The following is a 21714-nucleotide window of genomic DNA, read 5'->3' on the forward strand; positions in this document are numbered from 1 at the left end:
AACAAAGCGCATCTCAGATCATTAATCACAAGTGGTGAGGCCACAACAACTTCTAATCTAGAACCTATTCTTTGCCTTGACTTCCCTCTGCTGCCATACACCTGGGAGTTTCATGCAGCAATCCTACATCCCTAGACAGAAGGAAAGAGAGAATTACACTGAGAACAAGAGAGAAACAGACAAAAAGTGTAAGTATTTGGAAAGATAAAAGATAGAATAGAAAGAAATAGAAATAGAAAAGCTAAATGTCATTCATTTTCAATAATAATTTGCAATTTGAGGCCACATGAACAGCAGTGACCTTCATTTTGACGTGTGAAACTGTGACTATTGCCATGATTTACAGTGCTTTTAATTGTCTTGTTGTTAATTGTTTTTTATTGGACTCTCATTCTGAAGGCACCCATTCACTGCAGATGATCCATTGGCGAGCATTTAATGCAAAGCTAAATTTCTCCAAATCTGTTCCCATGAACAAACAAGCTCATCCACAACTCCAATGGCTTGAGGTTTGAGTAAATTTTCATCAGATTGTCAATTTATTTATAATTTTTTTGGCAGATGGTGAACTACTCCTAATAAAGATATTCTAATAATGAATCCAATTTAAAGTTAAACAGCAAAAACAATGTTAAAGTTCAGCTATGGAAGGCAGTGTGTTCCAGTTTGATTACAACAGTTTGATTATCAATATTAGATAAAACTATCTTATATTGTCTTCAACAGAAGAAATTCATACAGTTTTGGAACAACATGGATTTTCATTTATGAGTGAACTATTTTGTTATTTTAAGGGACCAATATGACACACAATCATAGGTGAATTCACCCTATTAAAAAAAAAATATAAATAAATAAGTTTTACAACTGAAGACATCCCAAAAGTGAAGTTTTTGGTGATTTTGTCAGGTTTAGCTCACTTTTGGGTACAAATTTGTCCTCAAAATATGGTTAACACACACACACAAAACAAAACACTCTGGCAGGTATAAATAAATAGGATCATTCTAACAACCTATAGAATACAAAAACTGGTTTTGAAGTCAAAATGTGAATATGCATGCACACAACAGATGTCCACACTGAATAAGCCAACAGAACACTATTGAATGTACATGGATTGAGAAATCAACTAATGAGCACATGCCAGAGATACAACAAAGATAAGAAAAGTTCAGTTGTATGCCCATGTGCAGTGAAGCAATGCATTAACTACCAATGGGACCGAAGGAAATCAGCATTCATGTGATTTGTCCCCTTTGAGAAACTGTAGTGGAGTACAGGAGCAAAACTATGAGCAATTTCCCTGTTTGCTATGTTTTTTCTCTGCCCACATACAGGAACATAATAAAAAGTGATACATGGAAAACTGTGAATATTTTTCATCTTATTTATGATATGATGTATTATGTACCACTGCAATAAGTATACAAACACATTTTCTCCTTCAGAATGTTTTAGCAGCAAGAAAACTGATGCCTTGTTGAAATAGAATGACATCTTATTTTTACTGGCAATACATTGGCCTCTCGTGACTTTCCATTATAAAACTAGTCTGAATGGGGATTGTAAGTTACTGCAGTCAGAGATGTCTTACCACACATGCTTTGACCCACATAGCAACAGTGACTTTTCCCTCCGCCCACATACCGCAAAGAATGACGGCCCGGAAGTGGCCCAGAACTGGATTAAAGACTCGTGCCACACATGGTCCATAACTGACCCGAATCTCAGCCAGGTAATCAGCCTTAGCTGGCCCTGATCTGGGCCAAAACAGGTTTTATTATTTGTGCCAATTCTCAGCCTTAAGTAAACCAGAATCCCCGAATCTGAGCCACACCTGAGCCTTATATAGCCCAGACCAAACCCAGACAGCAAGCAGTGTCGGCCCAGATCTGGCCTGAATGGTTTTCACGCATGTGCATAGCTCTCATGATCATGTGCAAGCATGTGCATGGCTTAAGGGCAATAACAGACATGTTATATATAGATACTCTGACTACATGAATGGAAATTACCTCATTTCAAAAATAATCCTGAAAAAAAAAATATATATATATACTTTCAACATTGATAAAAAAAGGCCTATTGAGCAGCAAATCAGCATATTAAAATTATTTCTGAAGTGACACTGACGACTGGAGTAAAGATGCTAAAAATTCAGCTTTACTATCACAGGAATAAATTACATTTTAAAATATATTCAAATAGAAAACTGTGATTTTAAATTGTAATACTATTTCAGCTTGAGCTTTAAGGTGTTCCTCAATGTGCCATTTCTCTGTGTTATGCCTTACTGGATATTTCTGATATCTCACTTAAAACTGCTTTCATTATTTGTTTAATGTAGAAAATAAGAACTTTATTCAGTTAAATTTCTATGGTCATTTTATCTTGTGTTTTATAGGAAATATGATGACAAAGGGTAGAAAAGGAGGAACATAATATATATATATATATATAGAAAAAGTGTATTTAAATCTACCTGGAATTATAAATGCACTAGATATTACTAAATATTCAGGATTATGTTCCAGAAACATCAATAGTCTAGAACTGGGGCTGGCAGTAATTTGAAGGTGGGCCTGAATGAGGCCTCAGAACTATGAGAGAAATAAACAGTATTAAAAAATTATTAAATAAAAACCTTTGAAAGGAATCAGTTCCTTCTCTGACATATGGGGTTTCATCTGGGAGGCCAATTATCTCTGAGTTTAAGAGAAAACGCCAATGAAAATTGTCTACTGGATTTTGGATACTTAAGCCACCCCCCGTGCATACGGGTATAAATAGGCGACAGGTGCATCCACTCTTCAGATTTTAGCTTCGGAGTTGAATAGTTATTGATAATCATTGCTACAAAGCCATTCATATTTTGTGCTACAAGAGGATGTTCCTGGCTGGTGTTAAGGCGTGTTACAGCGGTGTCCTTGTCAACAGTGATTCCCTTGGGCGCTTCAGCTAAAAGAGCAGTTTCCTCTAAAAGAGATGATCCATGATCAGTGTTTGGGCCTTCAGCTCGCTCTCACTTGTCCTGTAGAGCATGACCTGTGAGACTACCGAGTGGTGCTGCTGGGCAGTCTCACGGCGGTCAGCCAGAGGATCAGATGTTGATTGCAGCATCGGAGCATGGGCTATCGGCCTCTGAGGATGAAGATTCTGCAGGGCTGCCCCCTTCAGGTGTTGTCACCACTGCCGAATCTGACTGTCATCCATGCTTGCCCGGGCAGCTGTGAGCATGGAGGTGACTATATCGCCCAGTCCTGGGTGCTCACGGCTGGATGATTGGTTTCTGGGTGCGGAATGAGGCTCACAACTGCATCCTGCCCCAACCATGTCCTTCCCGGTGGTGGATGAAGAGGTGACAAAGTCATTGACTGCTGTTTTCATGGCCAGAACCCTCTCGTCTCCCTCTTCCGTCCTCACTACACTTGATGGTGGGGCAGCTAGGGGGTGCGCGGACATTCCCAAGGTGGTGAAAGTGGTTGCGGTGCACCTGTGCCTGCAAAATGCCGCCACTTAGAGGAATCGTGCGCGTTTCCCATCCAAAGCCTGTAAACTGTCGGCCGCTCTCGCTGCCAAAGCTTATAGTGCTGCGGGCCAAGTTGCCTCCGCCCTGCATGCCATGGCTATCCTGCAGGTACACCAGGCCAGTGCGCTAAAACAAATGGACGAGGGTAGTTCTGACCAGAGGTTGATGCAGGAGCTGTGCACAGTTACTGATTTCACACTCCGGATGACAAAGGTCACTGCGCTGTCCCTCCCATGTAGCTGGGGGCTGATCCCTTACCTTTCTCATGAATGGTTGTTTTGTATTTCTTGTATTTCTTGTTGATATTCTGTCACCATCCGTTAAAATAAACCTACCTTAAAAATTACAGACCCTTAATTTCTTTGTTATTGGGCAAACTTACAAAATCAGCAGGGGATCAAACAAATATTTCCCATATACACACACAAGTATTCTTTATCTCTTTCTCTCTCTAAAATAATTTATATAGAATATAATAATAACACTTCTTTTCAACTGGAAATATTTGTACATTTTTCTTCATTGGTGGAAAGCTGAGAATTATCTCTTTAAATGAATTAGCTTTCATAGCGAGCACTCAAGGTGGGATACAGTCTAGCGTCATAAAGTTTTTGGTATATCAAGGATTTGGATGTCAAAAACTGTGAGCTTCTGTGAAGGTCTGATCTGAATAAGACATCTCTCAGAACATTTGCCAATTGCCTAAAAAGCATGTGCTATTATAGGACAGCACTCAGACAGCCACTGATTGAGCTATAGATCTTAAATACTGCCATAAACTGGATTTATTGAGGCTGGACATGGGATCAAATCATATTAGTGGAGAACACACAGCAATTGAAAATAATTTTTAGTAATCACCAATGGCCTCAACCAGACATTGTTAGCATTGATATGGAGAACAATTTTGAAATATCCATATTTAGGATAGACAAGCACACAAGATGGCTTTAAAATAGCTACAGAGATACAGAGCTTGACAAACAAATGCCATTGAGACATGAATAAGTTAATTGATAAATCGTAACAAAATTATTTTATTTTATAAATTCATGTTTAATTTCTCAATTGCTTCACCAAGAAAGCAACAAGATTAAATGGAAAGTAAAAAAAAAATATTTGGAAATTTAATTATTCTTAACTAAAACTACAAAAATTATTTCAAACCTGAAATAAAATGAATAAGAAATATTAGATAAAAAATAAAGCATTTTGATTTACTTAAATTACTGAAAATAAAAAGCAGTTAGGGTGCTATTTCTTTGCTTGTGGCAACACAAAGCCACTGTAGGGGTTCCTACACCTCAGCCAACAAATCACAGTTCATTTCATCAGCATCCCATGTCCTTTAAGCCTCCTACGCAAGCCAACAGGAAACGCACATAGCGCAGAATTAAGGAGGGCACTGTGGCCTTCATTGTAGCCAGTGCTTCTTTAAAAGACATGGCCCACATGAGCACCCGCACTGCCTCTTTCTGACAAGACACGCAGGGAAGCTCGACTGAATGCCAAAATGTTCTATCATGCAGGAACAAGAGGTGAGGAAAGATGCAACAGCCTACATCTTAATTGCATGAGCGTGACTGGCAGAGACAGAGGTGTTTGTGTGCTACTCGTGTGTTAAAAGACTGGCTGATTTTCTCATCATGTTAGTTCTCAATTTTTTTTTTTAGAGAATATATACTCAAAATTAACCACATTTACTTTCTTAAAAACACAATGGCATCAAAATTGGATTTTAGTCCATGTGTGTTTGCTCTTTGTAAATAAAACAAAGGTTACGGAGTATGTTTTATACTATTTACTAACTAACAGATAGATGTCCACAGTTCACTGATAACTTTATGACTTGCAAACATTTCAAATAGGCCAATGAGCCATTATGTAATTAAACATGCACAAATTTTCATAAATCAAGTCAACGCTTTTTACAGAGACGTTTTTTAGGAATAAAAAGTATAAAATCTGAATCAAATTGATGATATCTGAACAAACGCCTTACTAAAAACCTTTCATAGAATATACATCTAAAACGCTAACGCAGTTAAGCACTGCTGAAATATAAATTTTTGGCTCGGTGCAAGATGAAAACTGTTTTTAAAGATATGCATTTTAAATATACAGATGCAAATAGATTACGTGTTAAAAATAAACACTTGATTTGTAGTTTGGATGCTTTCTTTCCACCAGTCTAAAAACTATACAGTATGAAAAGCCAAATAGCTCAAAATCTCCAAACTGGTCAGTGAATGATGAGCATTGTTTTTGCATATATTGCCTTAGGTTCTCATCCTGGACAAAAAAAAAAGACCAAGAAAGCTGATGCTTCATCTTCCAGTCATGGGTGTATACAAAGTTTTGTCCAAATCAAATGCTGTCTACAATGAGAAAGTACCTCTACATATTTGTTACTGAATAACAAGTAGCTGATTAAAAGTAGCTTGTGTACTGATAAAAACTTTAAAATCCAATTAAACTATATTTACTTTCTTAAAGTTTACTACATGCTTTGAAACTTTGGGTTTTGAAGGGATAATCCACCTAAAAAGGACATTTCTGTCAACATTTACTCACCCTCATGTCGTTCCAGATTTTTTATTTTTTTTGGAACACAAAATATATTATGAAAAATGTTGTAAGCAAACGGTTTCAGCTCAGTTAAATTCAGTTCTTTTTAAATTAAACTATAATACATTTCCTCTGAAACTACTTCCCTCTTCACTACTTGACTCAATTCTGGTACAGTATGTAATACCCACTTTTTATGATCCAGTCCAGATTAACAAAATTAGGTCCCGTCCCTCATTGTGTCATTATAAATAAATGTTTCATATGGAAGTATGCCAATTTAAGAAAGAAAAACAGGTTTTTATTGTTCCGTTTAATGTTCCTTCTCAAAGAAGCTGAAAATCTGTCTAACTGCTAATTCTATCACAGATGGCACAAGAAAATGACACCAACAACACGAAAAAGACGGTCCAATTAATTAAGACTTGCAACTGGAAATTCAAAGACTTCCACTCTGTGTATATGTTATACTTTAGTTGTTTACAACATTTAAAACTGACTGTAGATGTTTGAAAACTTCAATGATCAATGAGCCATTCTAGCAGTTTATACAAATGAGGTGCTACCAGACACATAATTATGTGTACTCATTAGAGAGAAATGTTTACCAATCTTTGACTAGTCAAAAATGTTGCATGATGATGAACGCATAATGTTAATATACTTTTGTTCCTTGTTACAGAATTTAAATAATTTGGTCTCATTTCGAGAAATTCAAAATTATGTTTGCAAAGCACACAGCAGGTCGCCAGTAAAGTGTGAAATTCACAGAGAGACTGATTGAGCCGAGAGAATTTGTCTTAATGTTGCTGAATAACAAACGAATGATGAATAAAAAGTTTATTTGTTGGATTAAAACGTCAGCATACACACACATTCCTGGGGGTTCTAATTTTGCAGACTGTAAAACACTGCTAGAAGAGTGCATAAAATCTATACTTTATTATTCAAAATTATTATTTTTTTTTTTTTATCTTTAAGGGTTTTGGTTTCACTCACATCTGCAAGAGATAAAAAATTAAATATGTGTTTATGACTCATTATATGGTGGCATCTTTAAAGATGGAATACAATCTGGTGGAAAAGATATTCTTTATTAATACATGTAAAGTGGTTCTTGAAGAATCTGAATTTATTCACATCAACACCAAGTTATATAACTTTAAGAATCAAGCAAATACATTTAACAACAACATTAAATGTCCCCCAAATTATGTAAACGTTATAAAAAATCAGCTTGAAAGGGTGTGGAAGGAAGATTTTTTATTTTATTTTATTTTTTAAAATTTTGAAAGAACTTTGAATCAGCACTGTGACACCAAATTGGTCTAAAGAGTAAATTATGTTATAAAATATATAATTTAAATAAAAGCAGTTCCTTTGAAAATCCTATTAATAATAATAATTTTTTAAAAATCAGGAAGAAAAGTTTGTCACGGTTTTTATAAAAATACACTGCTAGGTAATGTGAGCATAAGAGACTTCTTTAAACATTATATATATATATATATATATATATATATATATATATATATATATATATATATATATATATATATATATATATATACAGTACAGACCAAAAGTTTGGAAACATTACTATTTTTAATATTTTTGAAAGAAGTTTCTTCTGCTCAACAAGCCTGCATTTATTTGATCAAAAATACAGAAAAAATTTAATATTGTGATATATTATGTTGTTTTTAAATTTATTATACTTTAAATTATCATTTATTTCTGTGATGCAAAGCTGAATTTTTAGGATCATTATCACATGATCCTTTAGAAATCATTCTAATATGATGATTCATTATCAAAGTTGGAAACAGTTCTGCTGCTTAATATTTTTTCAGAACATGTGATACTTTTTTAGGATACTTTGATGAATAAAAAGTAAAAAAAAAATAAAAATAAAAAAAAAGAAGAAGCTATGTTTTTAAAATATAAATATTTTGTAATAACAATATACACTATTGGTCAGTAATTTGGGGTCAGTAATTTTTTTTTATTTCTTTTTTTTATAAAATCAATACTTTTATTCAGCAAGGATGTGTTAAATTGATAAAAAGTGATAGTAAAGAAAATATATTATTAGAATATATATTATTAGATTTTTTTTTAATAAATGCAGTTCTTTTTAACCTTTTATTCATCAAATATATTAGATAGCAGAACTGTTTCCAACACTCATAATAAATCAGAATATTAGAATGATTTCTAAATGATCCTGTGATAGACTGGATGTTACATGTGACACTGAAGGCTGGAGTAACGAGGCTGAAAATTCAACTTTGCATCACAGGAATATATATATTTTTTTTTAAAGTATATTAAAATAGAAAACTATTATTTTAAGTTGTAATAATATTTCACAATATTACTGTTTTTTTCTGTATTTATATATATATACATCAAATTTGGAGGAATTACTCTGAAAAGATAATTTAATGTCAATGTGGTGCAAAGCATTAAACGGAGATTACAAAAAGTAGGTTCAGCAAGAAATATTTTGTTTGATAAAATGTATTACATATACTCTTTTGGACCATGTGAGTGTATGATGACAGAATTGTCAGTTTTGGTTAGGTGAACTATAACTTTAATTATTTATTTTCTTAATTTTATTACTATTACTATGAAAATATAAAATTATTTCTTTAATGTAATGCTGTGAGTTGCTCGGGGATGAACATCCTTGTCTTTATATTTTGCTTGGCAAAATTGAGCGAAACGGACAACATTGTGTCTAAAATAACATAAAATAACACTTCCTAAAGAACTGTTGTATAAGATGAGTATAGCATTTGCACTATTTCTTAACTATGTGATGTAAATATGAGACAAAATTTCAAACAGGAGCATTTTGACCCATATCTTGAACTTTAGGGATATTCTCTAGGCTCCATTACAACAGTAAGTTGTCCTGCCTCATATTAGTCATCAATCAACTGTATGAAATGGCAGATGATCCACATATGTCTGGGGCGGGGCAGGTGGATTAAATGCGTTAATAATTTTAACGCATTATTTTTCTCCACAATTAATTCATCTAATTAACATGTTAAATTACCAGCCCTAATATATATATATAAAATTAAATATATACTTTAATATATAAAAATCCCATTTAGCAGTATGCACACCTCCGGAGTGTGACTATCGTTGTACTCCCCTAGGTTTCCAAGTTTGATTGGAAAGATTATTCTTTTCCAAACTGATTAAACTAGAAATGCTAAAGAAAGAAAGAAAGAAAGAAAGAAAGAAAGAAAACCCTGATATCATTAGAAAGACCTCAGATGCTATTTCTCCACAATATGACCACTAAATTTGCTTGTCAAACCCCCAACTTCCTTAACAAACAAAAGTGATGCACCACACAAATTTGTATGACCCTTGTTTCACAAGCCACTAGTTTCTTCCTCCTCATCTGCACTAAGGTCAGAGTTTGATGTTCTCTATACGCACAACCACATGCACAATTACATCTATCACAGCAGTGCCTCTTCATTCTGTGTATCATTAGTTGTTTCCCGGCCCCCCACCTCCCGACAGCAGTATCCTTTGTGTGAGGAGGTTACGATTGACTGAGCAAGTTAATAAGAACATTCAGACTTGGCTCTGTGAAGCGCCTCTCCAGTCAGCAGAGGTTTCACACCTGTCTGCTATGCGAAGCCCCTTAAGGGTCTTGGTATGTATTGTATGAGAAGCTAGCAAGGTTTTAGACAGCTTTGGAGAAAATCCCTCAGATTAACTTCATGCAGTGAACAGAAAGCACAATATACTTACAGTAGCACAAATCAGTTGTTCTGCCTCTGTTAGAGGCTGTGTATAATTTACGATGTACCTTTACATTTATGAATATTATAATTTCGTAGTTGTTTAATATTCTGTATAAGTTTCATTTTACTTGCCGCTATTATGCAAGTTCCTATGTTAGGACTTTTATTTTGACGTGTTTCCACGAGCAATGCGCATCGGGTAACAGGAAATAACGAGCTCATGGTGCAGTGAACGCGTGAGAGATGTTTCTGTTGCATTTGCGTCAATCTTTCTTCTAATCCCTGCCGTAAGCATTGGCTGTAAGTTAATTTGAATCATTTATCTGTTTAGTGTATATTGCAGGAGTTTAAACGTGATATTTAAATGTTTATGTTATTGCAGATTGGCGCTAGTGCGCTGTATTGATAATGCTTCTAACCTGAGTTAGCAATGTATCTATATACATTTTACTTGTTACATTATTAATAAGTATGTCATTTTGATTTATATTAAGTTTTTTATATTTCTTTCATTTATTTACAGTTTTACTCGGTTCAATGGCCGGTGTTTTTGCCCATGTAAACTGCAATACTATTAAAGGAGCAAGACGCTCATATCCTGGCTCTTGAGCAGAGTTTGGCTTGCTGTTTATATATATTCACACTTCGAAAGCAAACATATATAGAGAACAGTACAGTAAAAAGCCATGGATTAGCGGGTGCAAGAAGAAGTTACAGATGTAAACATGGAAAGTGGAGGAAAAGAAAAGGCATCTTCAGAGGTCAGTTCTAAACGCTCATCATCTTCCTCCAAGTGTTCTGTGGCCAGTGCTGCCGCTAAAGCTAGAGCCTCCGCGGAAGCTGCACGTGCCAAGATGGCGTTTGCAAAAAGACAGCTTGAAATGAAGCAGGAGAAAGCCAGGCTGGATCAGGAGAGAGCTATGGTGGAAGCGAGTTTAGAAGCATTGGAAATTGAAAAGGAAGCTGCTATTGCTCTGGCAGAGGCGGAAGCGTTAGAGACAGCAGTAGCAATGGAACGTGACGACAGTCGCAGTGAAAAGAGCATACTTTCCTCACATGTGATTTCAATGAGAACAGAAGAGTATGTGAAACACCAGTCTCAGGTGAGCTCTGACTTTGCTACCTTACCTCTGGATAACTCTCTGTTAACCTGTGTGAAAGAATCGACTCCACATGCGATAGGAAAGTCTGAGAGCATGAACGCTGCATACGACGGCGGCGCAGATACCATTCAGGAGCGGAACATAATCTGTCAAGGTGAACGTCAGCAGCGAGCAAGATATCCAGAGTCACTGTACAATCTGCCTCATTCCATACCAAATACTGCTTCTAAAGTATCTCCAAGTCAAAATCCTGCTTCACAAAGGTACGCAGCCCATCCAGATATGCAGCATTTCTCTCAAAGTCAAGCCGTGCCTATGTTAGACTTTGCTAGATTTGTAGCACGTAGAGAGCTAGTCACCACAGGACTTAGTAAGTTTGATGATAACCCAGAGAACTTCAGAGCGTGGGAGTCTTCATTTGTTAATGCTACACAAGACTTACAGCTCTCAGCCAGTGAAGAATTAGACTTATTAGTTAAGTGGCTGGGGAAGGAATCATCGAATCATGTGAGAAGGATTCGAGCTGTGTATGTTACTAATCCACAAGCAGCTCTTCAATTGTCTTGGACTAGACTTCAAGAATGTTATGCCACTCCTGAGGTGATAGAAAGTGCTTTATTAAAGCGCTTAGATAACTTTCCACGTCTATCTCCAAAAGACAACACACAACTCAGGGAACTCGCAGACCTGCTCATGGAGCTCCTTGCAGCTAAAGAAGACACATACTTACCGGGGTTAGCTTATCTCGATACCCCTCGTGGTATTAATCCCATAGTGGAGAAGTTACCAGTAAGTTTGCAAGAAAAATGGCTGTTCGCTGGTTCACGTTTCAAAGAAGAGAAAAAGGTCAGTTTTCCCCCATTCTCGTTCTTTACTCATTTCATTTGCAGTGAAGCTAAAGCCAGGAATGATCCTAGTTTCAAGCTCTCAAGCAGTAGTTATACAGCCGTCAGAAACGAAAAACCGCTCTATAAACATGGTGCTAGCAGAGTTCCTGTGTCAGTGCACAAGACGGATGTGTCCACGAATGATGAGTCATATTCAGTTAATGTGAAGGACACTATCAAGAGAGACTTGACGAAGTACTGTCCTATTCATAACAAACTGCATCCTCTGTCAAAATGCAGAGCCTTCAGAAAAAGATCGTTGATGGAACGCAAGAACCTCCTGAAAGAACATAAAAGATGTTTCAGGTGTTGCTCTCCAAATCATGTAGCCAGAGAATGTCTCATGATTCTCAAATGCTCCGAATGTGATTCTGACAGACATTGCACAGTTATGCATCCTGACATGGCCCCACCCCTCTCTACACCTCTGGCGCAAGAACCAAACACAGAACAACAGGTCAACACAACCCCAGAGGTAACTTCAAGGTGCACAGAAGTTTGTGGAGAAAGTACTCTAATGCGATCCTGTGCAAAAATGTGCTTGGTGCGTGTATTTCCTCAAGGACAGCAGGGACGAGCCATCAAGATGCATGTCATCATTGATGACCAGAGCAACCGCTCACTGGCAAAAGGAGAGTTCTTTCGTCTGTTTGGAGTCCAGAGCAACCCCTCTCCATATTTGTTGAGAACATGTGCTGGTTCCATAGAAATGTCTGGAAGGAAAGCAGTCGGCTTCCCAATAGAGACGTTGGATGGTAAGATGTGTCTTGATCTACCACCACTAATGGAGTGTAACGAGATAATGAGCAGCAGATCAGAAATTCCCACTCCAGAGGTCGCCCTTGTTCATCCACACTTGAAACCTTTGGCACAGTTTATCCCAAAGCTAGATCCTGATGCTCAGATCTTAATATTGCTGGGAAGAGACATGATCCGTGTACATAAAGTGAGACAACAAATTAACGGGCCTCACAATGCACCCTTTGCACAGCGGTTGGATCTAGGCTGGGTGATTGTAGGTGATGTCTGCATTGACAAAGCTCATAAGCCAATGTTGAGTGTCTTTAAAACTAACATCCTGGAGAATGGTCGTCCATCTCTTCTCACTCCATGTCAGAGCCACCTCAAAGTGAAAGAGAAATTGTGTCATGGTTGGGAGCAAAAGTCTGTTGTTTTTTCCCATTCGTTCAATGACGCTACTCATTGCATGCAAGATAAAGATGAACTTGGGCTCAAGGTATTTGAGAGAACCAAAAATGATAACAAACCTGCCATGTCCTTCGAGGATGAGATCTTCTTGAAAATCATGCAAACAGAGTTCCAACAAGATGAACAGAAAAACTGGGTCGCTCCTTTGCCATTTCGGTCACCCAGACCATTACTCCCAAATAATCGAGAACAAGCTTTGTCTCGCCTTAATTCTTTGCGTCGCACACTGAGCAGAAAACCTGAGATGAAGGAACAGTTTTCTGCCTTCATGGAGAAGCTCTTTCAGAACCATCATGCAGAAAGAGCACCACCTATCTTCGATGATGAAGAATGCTGGTACTTACCCATCTTCGGAGTTTATCATCCGCAAAAACCGGGACAGATACGGGTGGTATTTGATTCCAGCGCGCAACACCAAGTTATTTCTCTGAACAATGTGCTCCTCTCAGGCCCTGACCTAAACAACTCCCTGTTAGGAGTGCTGCTACGGTTCAGGAAAGATCTCATTGCAATTATGGCGGACATCCAACAAATGTTCTATGGTTTCCTGGTGAGAGAAGATCACAGAAACTATTTGAGATTCCTCTGGTACAGAGACAATGACTTGAGCAAAGAAGTGGTAGAATACCGTATGAGAGTACATGTTTTCGGGAATAGCCCTTCTCCGGCAGTGGCCATATACGGTCTAAGGTTAGCTGCACAGCAAAGTGAGCAGGAGTACGGAACTGACACTTCACACTTTGTCAACAGACATTTCTACGTGGATGATGGGCTCATGTTCTTTCCCACAGAAGCTGAAGCGATCGACCTGCTCAAGCGCACTCAAGAATCGCTTTCAAAGTCGAATCTTAAGCTCCATAAGATCTGAATTTTGGAAATGAGATTTGGCCCACTCAAAGAAGTCTGGGTTTATACTGGGACATAAAGACAGATACCTTCACCTTCAAAGTTGCAATTAATGAACAGCCCTACACTCACCGCGGAGTGCTCTCCACCGTGAACAGCATCTTCGACCCTTTGGGCTTGGTGGCACCAGTGACGATCCAAGGCAGAGCGCTAGTACGTGAGCTGACTAAAGAGGTGCATGACTGGGACACAGCCCTTCCTGAAGAGAAAAGAAACAAGTGGAAAGAATGGAGAACCTCACTTCAAAAGCTAAGTAACATTCACATCACACGCACATACCTACATCATTCACTCTCTAACACTTCATACACTGAGTTGTGTGTCTTTTCAGATGCCTCGAACTGGGCCATAGGGGCAGTGGCTTACATTCGAGCTCTGACTGATGAAGGCGAGGCCAAAGTGGGATTTGTGCTGGGCAAGGCAAAGTTATCACCTCGACCTGAGCCTTCCATCCCTCGCCTAGAGCTGTGTGGAGCGGTGCTGGCTGTAGAGATGGCTGAACATATCCTTGATGAACTAGACTACAAGCCGAATGCTGTGAAGTTCTTTTGTGACAGCAAAGTAGTCCTGGGATATATCTACAATGAGTCCAGACGCTTCTTCATTTATGTGCACAACCGTGTTCAACGGATACGCCAGTCGACTTCTCCAGATCAGTGGAATTATGTGCCTACGGATCAGAATCCAGCTGATCTAGCGACGAGATCTGTGGTCGCATCACAGCTTAATGACACTATATGGTTCACAGGACCTAGCTTTCTCTACAAAATGCCCCAAGCGCAAGAGTGTGAGTTCTTCAATCTGGTGAATCCTATGGTGGATGCAGAAATCAGACCTTGTGTGACCAGCTTCATTACTCAAATTGACAGAAGCCGCTTCTCAAAACGATTTCAGCGCTTTTCAACCTGGGAATCTTTGCTAAGAGCCGTTTCCTTTCTGATTCATCAAGCACGTTCTCACACGTCAAGTTCCATCAGCACATCGCATGCGTGCAAGGGATGGCACCAGTGCAGTGAAATACGCACTCCTGAAGAGCAGGCAACTGCAAAGAAACTAATTCTTCTACATGTCCAGAAAGACCTATATCCAGAGGAGTATGCTGCTTTGAAGAGGAACGAACAAGTTTGTCAGTCAAATGGGCTGCGGAACCTCGACCCCTACATCTACGACGATCTTTTGAGGGTTGGGGGACGTCTGAGACACTCCTCTCTTGAATCAGAGTTGAAGAATCCAATCATCCTCCCAAAGCATAGTTATGTTGCCAAACTGTTGGTGAGTTACTACCATTCCAAAGTGCACCATCAAGGCCGACAGATTACGGAGGGAGCAATTAGATCGGCTGGCTTGTGGATTGTCGGAGGGAAAAGACTGATAAACTCCATTCTTCATTGTTGTGTAACATGCCTCAGACTCAGAGCAAAGCAGGAAGTTTAGAAGATGGCAGATCTACCTCCTGAGCGCCTCAGTACATCTCCTCCATTTACCTACGTGGGGTTAGATGTTTTTGGTCCATGGACAGTGGTCACTCGTCGCACCAGAGGTGGGGTAGCTGAAAACAAAAGGTGGGCTATACTCTTCACGTGTATGAGTATACGAGCAGTAAACATAGAAATTATAGAATCCATGAACACTGCCAGTTGCATCAACGCTCTGCGACGTTTTTTTGCTGTGAGGGGACCAGCAAAACAGCTCAGATCGGACAGAGGTACCAACTTTGTCGGAGCTAGCCAGGTATTGGGCATGCAACCAACAAAAGAGAACCAGACTAGTCTTCTGAAATACCTCCATGAGAATGGCTGTACGTGGGAATTCAATCCTCCACACGCTTCCCACATGGGGGGAGCGTGGGAACGCATGATCGGCATGAGCCGCAGGATTCTAGACGCAATACTGTTGCAGAAGAAACATGCTCACTTGACTCATGAGGTACTTTGCACTCTGATGGCAGAGGTGTCCGCAATCATAAACGCTAGACCTCTGGTTCCCATCTCATCGGACCCCTATTCTCCATGCGTACTCACTCCAGCCATGCTCCTTAACGAAAAGCCAGGAGTACCTGTCCCAATTGAGAACTGCACTGAGAAGGATCTCCTAAGATGTCAGTGGAGACAAGTACAAGCATTGGCCAACGAGTTCTGGAGCCGATGGCGAAAAGAATACATCAGTACACTTCAACCTCGACGCAAGTGGCACGAAACTCACCGAAACTTGCACATTGGAGATGTTGTGTTGTTGAAACAAGCTCAGTTCCCAAGGAATGACTGGCCTTTGGGCTTAATCCCATCCGTCTTCCCGAGCATTGACGGAAAGGTCCGCAAGATAGAAGTTAAAACAACCTCAGGTGGTAACGTGAAAACATTCTTACGACCTATTTCTGATGTGATCTTACTCCTAGCTAAGGGGGACTAAGTAAGACTCACCACGGACTGTTATAGTAGCATTAATAATGCCAGGTGGGGAGTGTTCTGCCTCTGTTAGAGGCTGTGTATAATTTACGATGTACATTTACATTTATGAATATTATAATTTCGTAGTTGTTTAATATTCTGTATAAGTTTCATTTTACTTGCCGCTATTATGCAAGTTCCTATGTTAGGACTTTTATTTTGACGTGTTTCCACGAGCAATGCGCATCGGGTAACAGGAAATAACGAGCTCATGGTGCAGTGAACGCGTGAGAGATGTTTCTGTTGCATTTGCGTCAATCTTTCTTCTAATCCCTGCCGTAAGCATTGGCTGTAAGTTAATTTGAATCATTTATCTGTTTAGTGTATGTTGCAGGAGTTTAAACGTGATATTTAAATGTTTATGTTATTGCAGATTGCCGCTAGTGCGCTGTATTGATAATGCTTCTAACCTGAGTTAGCAATGTATCTATATACATTTTACTTGTTACATTGTTAATAAGTATGTCATTTTGATTTATATTAAGTTTTTTTATATTTCTTTCATTTATTTACAGTTTTACTCGGTTCAATGGCCGGTGTTTTTGCCCATGTAAACTGCAATACTATTAAAGGAGCAAGACGCTCATATCCTGGCTCTGGAGCAGAGTTTGGCTTGCTGTTTATATATATTCACACTTCGAAAGCAAACATATATAGAGAACAGTACATCAGTGATAAAAGGGTGAATCTCCACAAAATTGCATCCAGGTTCTCCTTCTATGACGAAAACCAAAACAAATTAATTTCATGAAGAAAAGGAAGCCTATTTTTAGGGCAATTAAGATGACAATAATATAATAAATATGAATATACAATAGTATTATTTGATTAAGATTTGTATGTACCAGTTACAGGTCTAAAAGTATGCTTCTATTTTGCATTGTGTTTTAGTTTAATAGATTCTCTCATTATGAATAATATCATCAATATAATATGATTTTTATAATGCATATTTTATAAGCATAATCATCATTTTCAGAATGTTTCTGTATTTGTTATGCTATCCTTCTATTGACCCAGTAATGCATAATTTTAATTCATTCTTAATCGTTTTATATCAAAATGGTCCATAAGCTTAATGCTTTAAATATGATTTTGAATCCCTAGTATTCTCAAACTTTAATAGTACTGTACTGTAAGGTAGTGTCCAAAAATGGCAGACTATTATAAAGCTGCTTTTTATAAGGGAAGTATAGGTAATTTTCATCAGTGCACTATATAATAATAATAATAATAATAATGAGTACATTTTGTAATATCTTAATGCACTGGGCTATTATGTCGCCATTTTTCAACCTTGTTTGTGCTTTGTTTTGAGAACAGTTCAACAACTTTTGACAGCACTGCTAAAGGAAAAAGTACTTATGTTGTTGCCTGGAGCCTTCAAGGCCAGCCAGTGTAATGACAGTCTTGAAGGAAGGGGATCAGAATTCAAAGACCCAAATGCTTTTCTTTTCTTTTCCTTTGCCAAGAAACTAAGGTAAAACATTTTCTTTTCATCTCTTTAGAATAATTTTGAACAAGCTGTAATAGGCCCTGATTGTTTGTCCTTTGCATCAGGTCCATAATTTATACTAGCCACATAAGAGCCAGGTAACCTTGAAATGATGGGCTCGATTGAATTGCTCCCACAGCGCTTTCATATCAATGCAGACGTTTGTGTTCTGACCTAGATGTTTTATCATCTAATTTTGAAAAATGCTGCTTCTTCATTGCTCTCGCTGGATTTTTGAGTCCTAAAGCATGATGCACTGTACCTGAGAGAACCAATCTAAGCCACCAAATATTTCACTCTCTGTTGCTTTGCCACTTTCGCATTAATTATATACACAGCACAGACATTCCTAATTGGATCATGGACTTTGAAATATTCAGTTTCTCTCCGCTCAAGTCCCTTTCACTGCAGTCTTCTTACCTTGGAGCCAGTAGTTAAGAAGGTGGGGGCGGGGGAAGGCCTCTTTCCATCCTTTTGCTCACTGCCACTTCTGGTGTAGTTGCTAGGCACCGGCAAGCTGGTTAGCCTGGCTTCATCACATCTTCATTAGGTGACAAGGGAGGCATAGACGAATACCAGGAGTTAACCTTGAGAGACTACAGCAAAGAAAGTGAGAACACCACCCGACGCCTCTTTCCTGGTGAAAATCCCAAATGATCCTTAAAACTTTCCCCCTTTTGTTTCTCAAGTGAAATTTCGCTTTCTTTTCAAACGTGGATACGGATGCATCGCATGTCAGATGAAGTGGGCGAGAGATGAAAGATTCTATTATAAATAGATGGAGAAACTTGCATGGATTTGCTGGAAATTTTAATCAAAGTATCAAAGAAGGGGAAAAGGGAACATTGTGATCTTTTTGAGGCAACAAAAGAAGTGCATTAGAACAGGCCTCAAATTTTTGTATACTCCAACACGTTACATATTAAATAAATGCAGTTCTGTCTTTATTAACTTACCCTCTTGTTGTTTAAACATGTTTGTTGTTATCTTTCTGTGGAACACAAAAGGAGACATTTTAGAAAATCTTCAAGCAGCTCTTTTCCATATAAAATGGTGTGGTTTCAAAAGACGTACAATAAAGTGTAAATAAAACCTAATCCTTTAGATATTTAGCTACTCGTTTTTCAATATAAATTTCATTTTCATATGTGTCTTATTTTTAATTTGAAGTTTTTTTTTTTTGGCTACCACTGACATGTATTTGAATTCTAAGAGATAGCTTATACCTATTTGATTGCACACAATATATACAATATTTTATTGCATAACATTATGATAAGGGAGCCTATAATAGTTCAGAGCCCACCAGGCATCTAAAACATTAAGAATTAAGTTAAGTGACTTGGTTCTGCTGCTTGCATACCTGTCCAAAAAAATCCTACACATCACCAGCCAGTTAAACAACAAGTACAATAGTATCAACTCGAATGAAATTACACTGTGGAGTCCATGTCTTCAGATTTTAAAACTCTGCCTGAGGAAAAGACGAAACGTATTGAAGTTTATTGATTTCGGCTTTGAGCATGCAGAGGAACATTATTTGAAGTCATCATATGCTGTAGTTTTGTAAAGACCGTATCGAGCATGTCTAGACATACTCAACTTTCTTATTCTCAGACATGTTTGAATAAAAAAAAAAAAAAAATAAATAAAAAAACTGCCCTTAACATGCATTAAATAATACAGCCCTACACTAATGTTTTTAATAAATAAAAATACTTTATGATTTTTAAAAAAGGCTCAATATTACCTATTTTTATGATGCAGAGTTAAAAACAACAACAACAACAAAACAATCAATGATTTTTTTTTTTAATCTCACAAGTCAGACTTTGTTTTCTCGCAGTTGTGAGAACTGCGAGATATAACATCTTAATTGTGAGATGTTAACTAAATTGTGAGTTTATAACTTACAATTGCAAGACATAAACTGGTAATTCAGAGAAGAAAAGTCTGAATTGTAATATATCAGCTCATAATTGTGAGAAATAGTTAAGAGTTTTGAGTCAAAATGTTACAATTACCTGTTTTACTTTTTATTCCATGGTGAGAAAAAAAAAGTAAAAAAAAAAATGTGGCAGAAACTATTCTATATAATACAGTTTATGGATCAGCTTTAATGCACTTATCAAAAAGCAATAAAATGTCAAAATGAAGTTCCTCTTCAGGAACTCGAGCTGCGTCAAGCGCTTTGGGGAAACGCCTTTGGCAAGATCAACTCTGAATATCGTCTGCAATCTGTCCAATGAAAGAGCGTGACGTCACAGACGGGGTGACGTAGCAACCAGGAAGCTATAAAGGCACGTGCCACGCAGTTGGCTTCAGCTTCGTGTCTTTCAGCAAGCAATCTGTGTGTGCATGTCTAAAGTCTGTCTTGTGAGTCTTATTTATTGTTGTCTGTCCCGATAAACAACATAATGCCTAAGAGCAAAGCAAAGACCAGACATATGAAGGGCGAATCCAGATCCGCTACAGATTGTGTGTTCCTCCCTGCCCACGCTACATCACAGGTGGGGATACACACAGTCTATGCATGGTTTGCCTGGGATCGAAGCACGCTGAGTCAGCTCTCGAGGAGCCGACTGTCCGCATTGTGAACGATTGCCGATCCGGACGCTTCGATCCTGGAGGGCTCTCTTCGAGGAGGGAGCCTTCGCCAGCGTTCCCCGCGGTTCTGGCCCCGCTTCTGCCGAGGCAGAGCGGCTGCTGCACTCGTGGGGTTCGCAGGTGGATCTGGCGCAGGGTATGGAGAATGGCCAGTCCTTATCTCCTTCCTCATCTTCCAGATCCGGCGCCCAAACCCTGGGTTCGGAAGCACGCTCGTCGGTTTCTTCCCCCCAGGGCGAGGGGTCGACACTCCACCTCTCTTCATCTGATGAGGTGGATGTGGAGACTATTAGTAGGGATTCGCCACCCCTATCGCCCCAGTATGAGGAGCTTTTGGAGGTGGTTACGTGTGCAGTTGATAAATTAAAAATCGAGGGGCCTGCAGAGAAAAAATCAGAGCCGCAGAAAAGTAAATTAGATGAATGATTTCTGCGCCCGAGGCAACCACCTCCATCCCGGAGCCTTCCCTTTTTTCCCAATCTCCACGAAGAAATAGTGAAATTGTGGAACCACCCCTATTCGACCCGTCTCTTCGGCCCCGACTCTCAATATTACGGCAATGTCGCGGGGCTCAATGAGCGAGGGTACAGAGCGATGCCCCGGGTTGAGCAGACACTTGCGAGCTATCTGTCACCCGGTTCGGCATCGTCTCTGAAGGCTCCTGCCTTGCCCACAAAACCGTTAAAGACAGGTTCGCTTTCGGGGGCAAAGCCTACCAATATCGAGTACTTCCCTTCGGCCTTGCACTCTCACCCCGCACATTCACGAAATGTGTAGATGCGGCTCTGGTACCCCTCCGTATGCAGGGCATCCGCATTCTGAACTATATTGACGATTGGTTGATTTTAGCTCAATCAGAGCAGATGGCGGATCGACATCGAAATGTCATTCTCGCCCATATGGGGGAGCTGGGTTTGAGACTGAACGCCAAGAAGAGTGTACTTTCTCCAGTTCAGAGAACCACCTATCTAGGCATAGTGTGGGATTCGACCACGATGCAGGCACGTATGTCTACTGCTCGGATCGAGTCAATCCTTTCCTCAGTCAAGAGAGTCAGAAAAGGCCAGTCACTCACTGTCAAGCACTTTCAGAGACTGTTAGGGCTTATGGCAGCTGCGTCCAACGTGATACATTTTGGCCTCAGACGCGTCCTTCACCGGTTGGGGTGCGGTCATGAGTGG

General features: G+C 38.9%; 1 protein-coding gene across 1 annotated transcript in view; it reads right to left on the minus strand.

Moving 5' to 3' along the window:
• LOC132142383 (serine/threonine-protein kinase 16-like) overlaps positions 1–21714 on the minus strand; it is a 498700-nt gene that overhangs the window by 205905 nt on the left and 271081 nt on the right. The gene's annotated exons all lie outside the window — the stretch shown is intronic.

This window comes from Carassius carassius, chromosome 6, assembly GCF_963082965.1.
Source record: "Carassius carassius chromosome 6, fCarCar2.1, whole genome shotgun sequence".
Classification (NCBI taxonomy): Eukaryota; Metazoa; Chordata; class Actinopteri; order Cypriniformes; family Cyprinidae; genus Carassius; species Carassius carassius.